The 16488-nt window shown below is 35.8% G+C and overlaps 1 pseudogene; it reads left to right on the top strand.

Moving 5' to 3' along the window:
* Positions 1-13922: 13922 nt before the first annotated feature.
* Positions 13923-16261, top strand: LOC114103726 (protein NDRG3-like; annotated as a pseudogene).
* The last annotated feature ends 227 nt before the right edge of the window (positions 16262-16488 follow it).

Genomic DNA, 16488 nt, shown 5'->3' with positions numbered 1-16488 from the left:
ATAGTATAATAGGAAAGCAACAGAATTAATGAAACAAATATTACCTGCTGGGAGAGCCCGACTCTCACCATCCACACACATGGTGGCTCTCTAAGAGGAGCCTGAACCGACACTGTAGAAAATGTACTCTGTCAGTTTGCACTGACCAGTTTCTTAATTCCCCACCTCCCCCAGTGTTGATTATATGATTTGTTTATAATACTTTGAATACATTTGTCACAGTCAGCTTTCCATTTTACCCCCAAATATCCTATTAAAAATCTCATCACAGTAAAATTCACTTTCTGTGATGTAGCTTCACAGGTTTTGACAGATGCGTGGAACCAGATGTCCAGTACCACAGTTCTATACGGACCACTTCCACTGCATGCTCCACCATCAAGTGCACATGCATCCCTTTTATTCAAAATCCCTCTCATTACCTCAAGCCCTGGCACCCACTGATGAGTTTTCATCCCTGTACATTTGCTTGTGAAACAAACAATATGTCATCATTTGGTGTCACATCTTTCCCTTAGCAAACTGTAGACTGAGGCACGGGGTGGTCAATCAATGGTGTGTTCCCTTATATCGCTGAGTTATGTTGATCCCTATGCCTCACACTGTTTATTCATTCACCAGCTAAAAGACGTGGGCTTGTTCCCAAGTTTAGACAATTATAATTTCCAATTATAAAGCATCTGTAATGATCTGTGTAATTATTTTTATGTGTGTGCATGATTTTCATTACTGTGACCATAGATATTCATCTTCCTGGGGTAAATTCTTAAGTGAAATTATCAAATCATTGGATGGTGTACAGATATATCATTTGATGGTATATAGATATATATTTGAATATATATATATATATATATATATATATATATATAAAATATGTATATATACATATATATTAGAAACTGTCAAACTGTTTTCTAAAGTAGTCAAATCCCTTTCCATTGTAACCAGCAATATCAGAGTTCCAGTAGCCCCACATCCTCTCCAACGCATTTAAATAACATACTTTTTAACTTCATTCTTATAGATGTTTAGTAGTATTCATATCATTTTCCTCCCTCACTTTTAGTGATTTGGAACCCCTTTTCATATGCTTATTTTCCATCTTTGGTGGGATGCCTGTTCAGCTTTTTTGCACATTTTTTAAAAAGGAATTTATTTTCTAATTGTTGAGTTTTGAGCATTTTCTCAAAATTCTCTCTACTGGATAAAGCTCTTAGTCTGGAAATGTGAATTGCAAATGTTTTCTCTCAGTGTGTGGCTTATCTTTGACAGTGTCTTTCTGAGAAAAAATAATTTAATTTTAATATAAAGTCCAATTTTTCTTTTACAAATTATGATTTTGGTGTCAAATCTAGAAATTTTCTTCCTTAACCCAGCATCATGCAACCTTTCTCTCAGGGCACCTTCTAGAAGTTGTGCGGTTGTAGGTATTGGTCTATGATCCATTTTTGGTTAATTTTTTAATACAGTGTTTGTGATCATAGTTTTCATTTTCCTTGGTTAAGTACCTAGGTTCTTACCTTAGTAGACTTGGGTTTTTCTTTGTTTTGTTTTTCTGTATCTGTATGTCCAATTGTTCTAGGACTATTTGTTGAAAAAAAAGATATTTTCTCTGTTGTGATTCTTCACCATCTTTGTCAAACATTTATTGGTTATGTTTGGTTGAACTTTTTTTCTTGGCTTTCTGATTTATTCTGCTGATAAATGGGTCTGTCCTTTCACCATTACTATGTTGTCTTGATTACCGTGCCTTTGTAGTAGGCAGAAGTCAGTAGTATGTGTCTTCTTTCTTTTGTGCTGGCTATTTTTGTTCCTGTGGCATTCCACATATATTTTAGAATCAGCTTGTCAAAATCTATGAGCAGGCCTACTGGGACTTTTACTGAGATACTGTTTATAAATCAACTTGGAAAGAATTGACATCTTAATAAATTTGAGTTTTCTGATCTATTAATAGTTGTTGTTTTTTTTAATTTGTTTGAGTCTTTGATTTTATTCTTCAGGATTTGTAGTTTTCAAGCATACACATCCTACATGGATATTGTTAGATTTATACCTAAGTATATTTTTTGGTGTTATTCTAAATAGCATTTTAATTTTTAATTTCATGGTTCATTGCAAATATTTAAAAACATATTTTAGTTGTAGATGAAAGAAATTCATTCTTTCATCCATCCATCCATCCACCCACCCATCTATCCCTCCCTCCCTCCCTCTCTCTTTCTCTTTATTTCTTTCTTATGTGGTGCTGAGGATTGATCTCTGTGGCTCATACAGGCAAGGCAAGTATTCCACCACTGAGTTACAACCCAAGCCCCCAATACAATTTATTTTTGTATGTTGAATTTGTATCCTGCATGCTTGCTAAATTTATTTAGTAGTTCTAGGAGGCTTTTTGTAGAGTCTTTGGGATATTCTGCATATATTATGTCATATCATCAAACAGAAGGAAATATTTTTTTTTCTAGCCTGATATCTATACCTTCTTCTTTTTCTCCTTTTTGTTCCTTTTAAAAAAAATCACTATTTAGGATTTCTTGTATGATGATAAATAGATATGGTGAGACAGCTAAATAAGATTGGCTTATTCTCAATCTTAGGGGAAAAGAATTAAGTCTTCCCCCATTACCTGTGGTGTTAACTGTAGGAATATTTTTAGATCTCTTCATCAGGCAAGTTTCCTTCCATTTATAGTCTGCCAAGAATTTTTATCACAAGTGGGTGTTGAATTTTGTCAAATTCTCTTTCTGCATCTACTGAGAAAATTATATGGATTTTCCTTTTAATCTATTAATATAAGGAATTACATTGATAAATTGCTGCTAATGAACCAGCTTTATGTTTCTGCAATAAACCTCACTTGTTTGTGCAATATTATCCTTTCTACATTTTACTAGATTTGTTAATGCTTTCTTGAAGATTTTTATGTCTGGGTTTATGTCTGTAGCTTTTTATTTATTTTTTTCATGTAATGTATTTGTCTGGTTTTGGTACTGGGGCATCCAGTAACAATAAAATTGATTGAGAATTGTACTCTTCTCATTTTATTATGGAAGACATTGTACAGAATTTAAAGTTTGCCTGAATTCACCAATGAAATCATCTTGGCCTAGAGTTTTCTTCATGGGAAGGTTTAGAATAACAAGTTCAATTTCTTGAATAGGTACAGAACTATTTGTGTTATCTATTTCTTCTTGACCAAGCTTTAGTAGTTCATATATTTCAAGAGATGGGACAACTTTATTTGATGTTGTACCTTCTAAATTTTGATTGGGTTGTGCCATTCTAAGCTATTCAACAGTCAGCAAGATTTAATGCCTTCAAAGATTGACTCTAAAAAGCACCTGGCTTGAGATGTGGTTAGGAACCCAGTGATGATAAAATTATGGCAATTCAGTACACATTTATTTAGAGAAAAAATGACTAGTTTGTTCTTTCAGGCATTGTTCTAGAAATTATGTAGAATTGAATAAACAATTTTCATGCCCTCTTGAAGTTTATATTACAGTGAAAGATACAGATATTTTAAAAGTAAGCAAAGTCAATATTAATATTACTTAAGTTGGAGGATGGTTTTGTTTTTCTAAAAAGAGCAAAATGGAAGAGCACAGCTTTAGATAGTTAGGTCTTGGAGGGGTTCTGAAGAAATCAACTTGGGCAAACATTTGCCTGAATTGAGGGAGCAATGCATGAGAAATTTCTTGAAATTTCAAAAAATGCATTTCATGCAGACAAACAAGACAAGAACCAAATCACCATGTTCTGATCAGCCTGAGTCTAACATGTTCTTACCCAGGTGAACTCCCTCTACCTCTTGACAAGGATTTTGGTGAGCCTTCCTCTTCTGTGGGTTTCTTCCACTTTCTTTCCTAATTAGGAGAAACAAGAAAATACTACTACAGCCCATCTTAACGTCTACATATTACTAACATGTAGCCCACATACCAAATTTTTATTTCTACAAAGTCACTAAACTTACTTACTAAGAGATTTAGTTTCATGCACAAGCTGGGCTTGTAATTTCTCGGTCATCAGATTCGTATCTTTCATCGATTTTGAAACACTTGTCAGTCAGAGAACCCTTTGACTAGTACTTTCCCCCTGTCCTCTCTATTATCTTTCTATGGAGCTCAAGATAGCCGTGTGGTATCTTTTAATCACTCTTCCTTCTTTATCTTTACAGGCAGCTAGCTGTACGACAGGCCCAAATGGCTGTAGTGAGCTCCCCTTGCCAGAGCTTCCAGTAGGTTGTGTTTTAGTGTATAGTCAAGGTCATAAACACTCTGATTCAGCATATATATTCAAAGCCATAAACATTTGCTTGTGAGCCTGCACCTACTGACATAACCTTTTGGCAGTGTGCCTTCTTTGTTTGGCCTGCATATAAAAAAGGCCTATGGAAATAGCTCAAGGGGCTAAATGGAACTGGCTGGGGCTGATGCCAGGGCTGGGGGCTGGCTAAAGGCTATTGCAGTGTCTGAATAAAGCATTTCTACTATCCAAACTGCATCTTGCATATTCTTCTACCTGCTGGATCCCAAATCTGTTTCCCAGAGTCTGAAGCATCCCCTGAGTTCAATTCCAGGTATAAAACAAAACAAAACAAACAATCAACAACAAACAAACAAACAAAAAACCCATCTTCCCAACTGGATAAGATTTCAAAACTAATCATCATAATGTATTAGTTTTCATAAGTAGGATTAGTGTTATATGTCAGTGAAGAAGATTTATTTCATAAAACTAATTTCCTCTTTTGTAATGTTTTGTAACTATCTTTTCTGTGGCTTTCAGTGTGTATATTTTTGGGTGACCTGCTGACCTGCATCCCCTATGTCTCCAGGTATTCAGCCCATGAATCTCTTCCTTTCAGGCTTGATTACTTCTTGTCTGAAGTTTTCCTGTTTTCTATTGTGCTATTCTTCCCACAGCCATCACACCTCTACTGATTTCCTTGCTCTCTGGCACTCTTGGCCTGTACATCTGGCTGATCTGTTGAGTCCGGCCATCAATCTCAGCTGGGAGTATTCTTTCTGCCAGAATTTGTGAGCAGAGTATGCATGGCAGATAGACAATACTGGTCACATATCGCTGAAGTTGCTGAAAGGGAAATTTGTGGAATTGAAGCGGGCAATTTGTCACAAGGACTCTAATGAGTCAGTTGCCCTGGAGAATGTAATTAGCGTTTCTGACTTCAAGTGCCCTCTACCGTGGGTCAAACGTGTACCAGCTCTGAGAGAAAAACCACCTCCCCAGTGACTCTCACCCACTTCACCAAGATTTCATTTCCTTTCAAGCATTCTCCTCAAAGGCCTCATTGGTCTAATATGAATCATCCCTTCCCCTGATGTTTGACAGGGACCTTATAAAGCACAAGAAATGTGGTAACACTGAATGTAGATGGTTTAAGGAACCTTAGTGAAGGCCATAAGAACTTCAGTGCACAGCATTCAATGTTCCTTTCTACCTTCATTTCCCTCCCACCCCCACTTCAGGGAAGAGGTCACAGGGAGATCCACCGAGATAGTCAATGATCACGTCAATAGCGGGTCCATGATCAAAAGCAACCTATGACCAAACATGAAAGATGATGGTAGGACAGGACAAGAGTGGTAGAACTTAACAACCAGCATGTCTTTCTCTCTCTCTCTCCCCCCCCACCCCCTCTCTGTCTCTCCTGTGGAATACAGAGAAGGACTTGAATCTATACATATCCATAAGTAGAATCACCATGAGAGATAAGCCAGTGTAGCAGTTGAAACAGAGATAATAAAATTTTCTTCTCTTGGAGGTTCGGACTCTGATGAATTTCCAGTTCCAGTTCCAATCTAGACTGGAAGCTATTGGCCACATGGGTGGGTGCTCATAGATCACCACTGAGAAATGAAGAGGAACAGATGGAGAACCCAGGCCTTCACTCTTAAGGTAACCATGGAATGCATTTTTTTTTTTCAAAATAAATGTAAAGAATATTCATTCATTTCATGAAATAGCATCAGTTTCACAAAGATTAAACAATTTATACTCAGTTGGAACCAACTAAAGTAGCAAGTAAGAAAGATTCTAGCATGTAAAAATTTCATGAGTTTGAGAGATTTATTATGAGGTCTAAAGTATTAAGGTTGATAAAGTGACCCTTTTGCATCTCCAATATTCTCAGAACATTAGGAAACATACCACAGAAGGTCTATTTAGCTAAAGTTATTCCTTAAATTAAACCTCTTCTTCCTTAAATTGTGATGAATATTTTTTTAAATCAAAAGAGCTTATCCCACAAGAAGATATGCAATAACTTAAGATGATCAGCTAGGATCCAAGACTGAACCCAGTATCCACTCAATGTATCTATATGCATGAAGCAGAATGTGGGGAGTCCGTTTTAAGCAGTAGACTAGATATTCTCAAGTTTAAAGCCAGCCTCACCAACTTACCGAGGCCCTGAGCAACTTAGTAGGACCCTGTCTCAAAATAAAAAGGGTTGGAGATATAGCTCAAAGCTCAGTGGTTAAGGGTCCCTGAGTTCAATCCCTGGTACCAAAAAAAAAAAAAGTAGCAGTCAAACATCAAAAATGAATCCACAGTTTAAGAAAACACAAGAAAATAAGCTACTATGAGCTAGCAGAAATAGTAATAGATTTAGATGATTTAAGATTTAAAATACTGGCCTCTTCAGCTATAGAATATAAATGATTACTGATAAACTACATTAAAAAAATAGATGTTGGAATTTTAAAAAGATGAACAAGAAGCCATAAAATTGAACAGGTAGATTTGAAAGGGAATTCCTAAAATTAAAAAGTTAATATCATTGAAATTTAACATTTTATAAATATATGATAAGGTAAGGGTAGGCTGCTCTAACAATAAGACACAACAATAATCCATTGGTTTAGAGGAGACTGAAGTTCATTTTTCCTCTCACATAAGAGACTGAGAGAATATTCAAGATCAGCATTGAGCTCTCCTTCTACTTGGCATTCAGGGGTACAGTGTGCAGCTCTGCCATTCTCTAGGTCCTTTCTTTCAACATTTTGGGGTTGTAATGGATTCCTGCTAATTATAAGGGAAAACACAGAATGAAGGAGGCTGGTCAGGCTTTGCATTTCCATCTGGTAATAGTGACATACATCTTTTCTGTTTGTGTTCCTTTGGCAAGAACTTATACCTAAGTGCATCCCCCAGCAGTCCCTACCCAACCCACTCACCTCACGCAAGCATTGGCTTACTTTCTGTAACCATAGATTACTTTGAATTTTCTTGAATTTTAGATAAACAGACTTACATGGTATATAGTCTTTTATTCCTTAATCTGCCTTCTTGCAGTCAGTACAATTATGTTTAAACTAATTCATATTTGTGTCTACATTAATCATTTATTCCATGGTATGTCTGTACCACAGATTTTGTATTTTTTCACATGATGACTAGAACAACACTAATACTAAATGGACTTGTCAACATATACAGAAATTTCCACCCAACCACAGAAGAATACATATCCTTCTTAAAAATACACAAAACATTCTTCACTATAAGTAACATATTAAGTCACAAAATAAATGTTTAAGAAGAGAAATTATACAATGTATCTTTTGTGATCACAACAAAATAGAAACTAGAAATCAATAACTGTAAGAAAATGGTGATGTTCATACTGTATGAAAACTAAACAAGCACATTCTTGAATAACCATTGGGTCAAATAGAAGAGCAAAAGAGAAATTTTAAAATATCACAAGACAAATGAAAAGAAAACCATAACATACCAAAACACAGTGTGCAGCAAAACAGCACTCAAAAAGAAGTTTACAGCAATCAGCTCCTTCATTAACAAAGAAGAGTGATCTCAAATAAACAACCTGACTTCACATCTCAAGGAACTAGAAAAAGAAAAACAAACTAAGTCAAATTAGTAGAAAGAAGGGTGGAAAATAAAGATTAAAGCAGAAACAAATGAGCTAGAGAATAGAAAAACATTAGAAATAATGAACAAAACAAAAAGTTGTTTTTTAGAAAAGATAAACAATATTGACAAATCTTTAGCTCAACTAAGAAAAAGAGATAAAATTTAAATAAAGTCAGAATGAAAGAGGAGACATTACAACAGAAGTCTCAGAAATGAAAAGAATCCCAAGAAACTTATAAACAATTATGAACCAACCAATGGGATAATCTAAGGATTAATGCCTAGAAACTTACAGCCTACCAAGACTGAATCAAGAATAGAGAGCCTGAAAAAAATTAGTGACAAATAAGGATACTGAATCAAAATTTAAGAACCCCAATAAAGAATATCTGGGTCCCATGAAGCCTAGGCTTTAGGGATGAATTCTAATGAATGTTCAAAGAGTAATTTAAACCATTCCTAAACTCTCCCCCTAAATAGAAAAGAGTACACTTCCAAACTCATTGTCTGAGGCTACATGTGTCTAATACAAAGCCAGACCAAAGCACCACAAGAAATGAAAACTAAAGAATGATATCCCTGCTGAACATAGAAGCAAAATTCATCAATAAAATACCAGCAAAGCAAATTCAACGGCACACTTCACACATCATGGTGAACGGAATTTTACCCTGTGGAATGCAAGGATGGTTCAACATATCAAAATCAATAAATGCTACAACCACATTAATGGAGGGCAAATAAAAAAAATCACACAATGATCTCAATAGATCATAAAAAGCATTTGATAATTCAATATCCACTCATGATAAATTCTCTCAAAAAGCAATATAGAAGGTATTTACCTCAACATAATAAAAGCAATATATGAAAAGCTTACTGCTAACCCCATTATCAACAGAGATAAAAATGAAAGTTTTTTCTCTAAGATCCAGTGCAAGGCAAAAATGCCTTCTTTGACCACTTGTACTCAGCATAGTACTGTAATATTGAGAAAAAAGAACAAAGCTAGAGTCATCATACTTGCTGACAAACATACAGTAGTCACAACATTATGGTACTGGAGTACAAACAGACATACAAACCAAAGAAAGACTGAAGAGCACAGAAATAAACCCATGCATTTATAGTGAACTGAGCTGTGACAATGGTGCTCGTAGGGAAAGGACCATCTCATCAATAAGCAGTGCCAGAGAACTGGTTGTCCACACAAAACAATAAAATCTCAGGCAATTTTAAAAATCAATTAAAAATGTATTGTAATCCCAGCTGCTCAGGAGGCTGAGGTAGGAGGATGGCAAGTTCCAAGCCAGCCTCAGCAAAAGCAGGGCACTAAGAAACTCAGTGAGACCCTGTCTCTAAATAAAATATAAAATAGGGCTGGGGATGTGGCTCAGTGGTCCAAGTACCAGAGTTCAATCCCTGGTACCCACCTAAAAAATGTTTTAAAGACTTAAATGTAAGATCTAAACTGTAAAAATATTAGAAAAAAAACTTAGGGGAAAAATTCTTGACATTCTCCTGAGCAATTTTTTTTGATATGGCACCAAATGCACAGACAACAAAAGCATATATATATATATATAGACAAGTGGGGTTACATCAAACCAAAAAGATTGTGCACAGAAAAATAAACAGCAAAGTGAAAGGTTAACCTACAGACTGGAAGAAAATACTTACAAACCATATGCTATGGTTTGGATATCATTTGTATCCACCAAATGTCCTTTGTGATTAAAGGCTTGGTCCCCAGGGTGGAAATGTTGGGAGGAAGTAGAACCCTTGGAAGGTAGGGCCTAGGGGAAAGTCCTCAGATCGTTGGGGGCATGAGGTAGTTTGTATGCAACCCCTTGTCCCTTGGTAGTGCTTGAGTTCTCATGGGAGGGATAAGCCTTGGCCTGCCCACTAGTCCTCTTTTTATTTTCTCTGCTCCTGGTTCAAAATGTCACCATCTGCTTGCTTCTACTTGTGTACCTGCCATTGCAATCTGCCATTATGTGACATAGTCAAGAGCTAAAACAAAGCAGTGCCATGCCTTGAACATTCAAATTAGTAAGCTAAATAAACCTCTTCTTCATAAGTAGCCTGTGTCAGGTATCTCCTTATAGTGATAAAAAGCTGAATGATGTGTCTAATAAGAGGTTGATATCCAAAACATATAGGCAAGTCATACAATCAATACCAATAAAATAAAATAATTCAATTTTGAAAAGAATAAAGTACCTGAATAGATGTTTCTCAAAAGAAAGCATACAAATGGTGGAGAGGTATATGAAAAGGTGCTCAGTATCACTAATCATCAGAGAAATGGAAATCAAAACCACAATGAGATATCCCCTCACACTTCTTAAGATAGATATTATAAAACAGACAAAAGATGATAAGTGTTGGCAAGGATGTAGAGAAAATGAGACCCTTGTACACTGTTGATGGGAATGTAGTTGGCACAGCCATTGTGGAAAACAGTATGGAGGTTGCTCAAAAAGTTAAAAATAAAACTACTATAAGAAACAGCAATCTCACTACTGGATATATATCCAAGGGAAGGGAAATCTATATGTTGAAGAGATATTTGCACTCGTGTTCACTGAAGCATTGTTCACAATAGCCAAAGCATGGAAACAACTTAAATGTCCATTAATGGATGAATGGCTAAAGAAAAATGCACACACGCGCGCGCACACACACACACACACACACACGAATATATTTCAGCCTTACCAAGGAAATTCTGCCATTGCAACAAATGGATGAAGCCTGAGGACATTATGTTAGGTGAAATAAGCCAGACACAAAGACATGAACTCATTTACATGTAGAATCTAAAATAATAAAACTATATAAGAAAGGATTATAACAGGAATTTCTAGGGGCTGGGGTTGAGAGGCAATAAGATAATATGGGTTGAAAGTATAGAATTTAGTTACACACAATTTTGAGATCTAATATACAGCATGATTGTTAACAATATTCTTATACATGTGAACTTTGCTAAGAGGATGCATCTTAAGTGTTTTCAGAACACTTAAGAGGAAAATAGTAACTACATGAAGTGACTAATTGTTAATTATCCTGATCATTGTGATCATTTCACAAGGTATACATATATCAAAACAACAAGTTGTATACTTAAACATACATGTAATTTTTTGTCAATTAAAGTTTCAGTAAAGTTATTTTTTGAAAAAACTAAACATGTACTCTCCAAACTAGAAATTCCACTTCTTACAATCAAGAGAAATTAAAATTAACATTCAACAAAAACCGATACAAAATTGTTCATGAAGTTTCATTTGTAATAGCCAAAAATGGTAAACATCTAAAATGACCTGCAATAAGTGAATGTTTAGACAAAATGATCCATCTATACCATGGAATACTACTCAGCAATAAAAAGGTGCAAGCTAATTCTTTCTTTAAAAAGATTTAATAAGGAATCTGGTACTTTTTAAAAGTGGATATCTGAAAGATTGAAACAAATGAAGAGATGTTCCATCTCATTTCTCATTAGAGAAATGGCAAAACAATGCAGTAACCCACCATTGCACATTCTCCCAGATGTGGTGATCTACTGGGTGTCATAAGGAAGAGGGACAGTGGAGTCAAAGTCTCTAGTTCACCACATTGCTGGATAAAAAAAAAGCTTTCATCTTATTTTTGATAAGTAGGTACATATATACAAATAATAGCTATTTCCTACAAGGCAGCTGCTTCCAAATGACATGATAAAAGTAAATTTATTTTTTGATGATCTTTAAAAGGAACCATAATTTCCAGATGCTCTGTCACTAAGGACCACTGGTATTTTAAAGTGATAAAAGCAACGGTAATAAGTATTGCCACCAGGACCAGTCCTTTATACTTAGGATGACCATGTATTTTGTTGTCTAAACTAGAACACTTTCCAGAGTTGAGAGTCAAGAATATGTCACAGCAAGATAGCTGTTCTTGTATATTGATGATTTTGAATTAAAGGGACTTAAAAAAAAAAAGCAGGTACAAGAAGATCACTCTGCCCTTCATCCTATTTCCTTAAAAGCAGGTACTCAAATTCCCATGTGAAATATGTCTTCTTTATATTTTTATATAAAGAATATTTTTATCATTTTTATATTTTTAAAATATTTTTATATTTTTATAAAATATTTTTATATTTTTATCATGTAGGACAGGAAATTGAAGATGAGGGAAATCTGTACAAACACACTTTGGTAAACCAACCTTCATCTTCTTAGTCACTCCTCTACACAGTTACCTACCCTAGCAAAAACCCCTTCACCTTACCACATTTTCCAACTTACCATTCTTTGTCTAATTCTGTAGTGGTTGTCTTTATTGCTTTGAGTCTTCATTTCCTTATGGAGGCTTCCATGCCATGTAAAAGTTATATTTAATACAGTTGTATGCTTTCCTTTTGTTTATCTATCTTGTATCAGTTTAATTCTTGGTCCCATCCAGGATCCTGAGGATGGAGGTGGAGTTTTGCATCCCGTACTGGGACCACCAGTGAAAGGAGTCACTATTTATATGTGGAGGGGACTTGGTCAGATACCGTGGAATGGTTAGCTACCCTATTTATAGGGCCTGCACTGAAACATAAAGTTTCAAGCACTTCAATGGATTGAATGTTTGTGCCCCTTCCAAATTCACATGCTAAAATAGTCATTAATGCTATTAGCAGGTAGGCCCTGTGGGAGGAAATTAAGTCATGAAGATGCAGCCTTCATGAATGGATTTAGTGCCCTTTTCAAGGTTACTACAGAGAACTCTCTAGCTTTTCTTTCTGCTACGTGCAGACACAATGAGACAGGGTCTGTACTGACAAGAAGATTGTCACCAGACTCAGTCATGTTGGTACCCTGATGTCAGATTTCCAGCCTCTGGAATTATGAGAAATAAATGTCTATGGTACTTTGTTAATGCATCCTGAACTAAGATGGGAACTTACCACATTTTTGTTCTCTAACATAAAAGATGAATTTTGGAGAATTTTAATAATATAAATATGGTATGAATGAGTTGTCTGGATCATTATTTAAGAAAATATAAGTAGTATTTTTCTCAAGTTTATTTTTATTTTTTCGCACTGGGGATTGACTCCAGGGGTGCTCTACCACTGAGCTACATGCCCAGGCCATTTTATTTTTTATTTTGAGACAGTCTTACTAAGTTACCAAGGCTGGGTTTGCACTTGTGGTCCTCCTGCCTCAGGTTCCTGAGTCTCTGGGATTACAGGCATACACCAACTCACCTCACTTTAATTTATTTTATAATTAACATATAGGCTGGGGCTAATGAATATTGTAGTGATAACATTTTTCAACACTTTTGTTTTCACTCTACTTGAAATACCAAGATAACTTTGTTTTTCCCAAAAACAGACTAAAATTGCAATAGAAAAAAAATGCCAATTAGATAGAATGAACGGAGTGGGGAATCTAGCTCTCCAGATATTAAGTTTTATTGAGTAGCTGTGATAATTGATAAATTTAGTGCTGGAGAAAAATAGATTAAACAACTAATGAAAAAAAACAGAGCCGGGTGTGGTAGTACACACCTGTAATCCCAGCAGCTCAGGAGGCTAAGACAGGAGGATCATGAGTTCAAAGCCAGCCTCAGCAATGGCGAGGCACTAAGCAATGCAGTGAGACCCTGTCTCTAAATAAAACACAAAAATAGGGCTGGGGATGTGGTTCAGTGGCCAAGTGCCCTGAGTTCATTCCCTGGTACCAAAAAGAAAAAGAATAGAATGCCCCAAAATAAACACAAATATACACGAGAATTAGTAAATGCAAAATGTGACATTTTATGTGAGTGGAATAAAAGACTTTGTTTTCCCAGAATCAAACTCTGTTGGGACAACTGAATAGCCACTTGGAAAAAAATTAAAGCTGTATCACTACTTCTTATACCAAATTAAATGAATTAGAATGCAAATCCAAAAGTAATAGCAAAAAATACCAGAAAAATTCATAAATTAACCAAGTATTGGGATTTGTAATGCTTTTCTAAACATGGTGAAAAATCCAGAAGGAACAGAGGAAAAAGTTGAAAAATGTAATGATGTAAGAATGCAAAATGGCCATGTGTACCCATGGTACATGCCAGTAATCCCAGCACCTCTGGAAACTGAGGCAGGAGGATCACAAATTCCAGACTAGCCTGGTCAAATTAGTAAGACTGTGTCTCAAACTAAAATTTAAAATCAGAATCAGGGTATAGCTCATAGCCAGAGTACCCCTGGGTTAAAAAAAAAAAAAAGTGTACAGAATGGATGAATGGCCATAATACTACAAGTCAAACTACAAATAAAAAGTTATAACAAATGTTGATATGTATGAGAGATAAGGAAGACATTAATATACAAAGAATTTTTGTATACTACCAGGATGACTATAACAGAGTAATTATATTAGGTTTACTTTCCCATAAACAACTACAAAACTTGACAAAATTTATAGCACAACTGCTTTCTGGCATTAGCCCTGGGAGATAAAGAATGGCTTTGTCCCTTGGATTATTTTTTTAACACAAAGAATTGGAGCCTAAGAAGAGAGCATTTGTATCCCTGGGAATGACAGTTGTGAATGGCAAGGCCATTGAGATTTGAGGGCAAGTTACTCTGTAGGAGTGAGCTGTAGAGAGGAATCCCCCAAATATACATGAGGTTGCCCTTGGGTCCTTGGCTAAATCCTAAGCTGCATATTCATGAGATAAAACTCTAAGATTCTTAATAGAAAATCTGCTTGTGAATTAAAATTTTATTAATGGTAAGAGCACAATGTTAAAGAAACACTTATATTTTTATCCCAGCTAGAATAGATAGACATTAGTGAATATCCAGGAGATTGGAGTGCAACCCTGAAAATACTATGACTAGGGTTAATAATAAACAACACTATATTAAAAACTAAAATACGGCCTTCCTAGGTAGCCTAAAATATAGCACCAGTGTGATCCAAGTGACCCACCAACAATTTGAGTGCCTAGAAGAAAAAAATTCAACATTCTTTGTGAGACATAACTCAATCCAGAGCCTCTACAACATATTACTTGTAATATCCAGTACATTAAACAAAAATTACTAAGTATCTGAACAAATAGGAAATTGAGATATAAAATAATTAATAGAGGCAGATGCAGAAATAATACACATTCTATGGTTCAGGAAACAGCATGTTAAAATGATTAAAATTAGCACGTTAAAAGAAAGGAAAATAAGGATGAAGTAGAGCATTTTGAGAAACAATTAAAATCTGTAAAGTGGAATCAAATTGGACAAAAACCTAATAGATAGGTTTAATTATAGACAGCTGGTAATGAATAACATAATTGGTAACCTCAAAGATAGATCACCACTACCAATGCCACTGTACTGGCATTCCCAACTTCAAGGACTCCAACTGTTAACATGATGGAGATGCAATTCATGATATGGTTCACATCCTTATAAGAAACTTTCTAAATGGAAACAACAATTACACTAAAGTCATGATCTTTACCTCAGTCATAACTCCTGTTTCAATTCATTCTTTAACTCTGAGAATATGTAAGAGATGACTTGACTTTACTGTCTGTCATGTGGATGCCTAGGCCTACCGGAAGGTGTGCCCTATTTCCCAACTGAGAACAAGTGCTCCAAGATTGATAAGATGGCTAAAATGCTGCTTCCTGTTCTTACCCACTTAAGTGTGAAAAGCATCACTGGGACTGGAGTTGGGGCTATAGGTTACATCATTAGCAGATTTGCACTCAATTATCCAGAACTAGGGAAAGGCTGCGTGCTCATTATTAATGTTGCTCCTTGTACTGGATGCCGGATTGACTGGGAAGATTTCTCTCAGGCTTGATAACCAATATTGTGAACATTATTTTGACTTATCACTTTGGACAGAATAAGATTGATCCCCCATTATGTTTCCCAAGAGACATTTCAGTGCCCTTGAGTTTCAGAAATAGCTGAAGGTCAACCTAGATCTGCTTCCAAACTACAGGCTGCATATTGCCTAAGATGACAACCAAGAAAACCTACAGCTCTTCTTGGACTCCTATAATGGATGCAGAGACCTGGAGATTGAAAGAACATACTGGGCCAAAGTGATAACAGATTAAAAACACTAAAGTGTTCTACTTTACTGGTGGGAGGGGATAATTCACTTGCAGTTAAGGCTGTGGTTGAATGGAATTCCTGCATGAATCCTAAATTATAACTTTGCTAAAAAAGATGACAGACTGGAAGACTGCTCCAAGTAGTTCTGCCAAATAATCTCACTGAGGCTTTCAAGTACTGTTTTTAGGGAAAGGAATGGGCTACATACCACCTGCCAGCATGCCCAGCTCACCTGATCACTAACCTACTCAACTTGATATCACTTCTGGAGAAAATCCAACTGGCCTGTCACCAGCATCTGTCAGATGGACTCAAGAATCCTTTGAGTTTCCTGATGTCCTGGATACCAGAGGTGTCCTGATAACAGACACTCTCCCCTTGGGCCATGCAAGTCCATCCTTCTTTAATTGACCACCCCATAATACAACATACTGTCCTGTAAACCAGCCTCTGTTATCTTTAACTCATGC

This window comes from Marmota flaviventris, chromosome 10 (assembly GCF_047511675.1).
Source record: "Marmota flaviventris isolate mMarFla1 chromosome 10, mMarFla1.hap1, whole genome shotgun sequence".
NCBI lineage: Eukaryota > Metazoa > Chordata > Mammalia > Rodentia > Sciuridae > Marmota > Marmota flaviventris.
The sequence above is the reverse complement of the archived record's forward strand: the minus strand, read 5'-3'. Positions and strand labels throughout refer to the sequence as shown.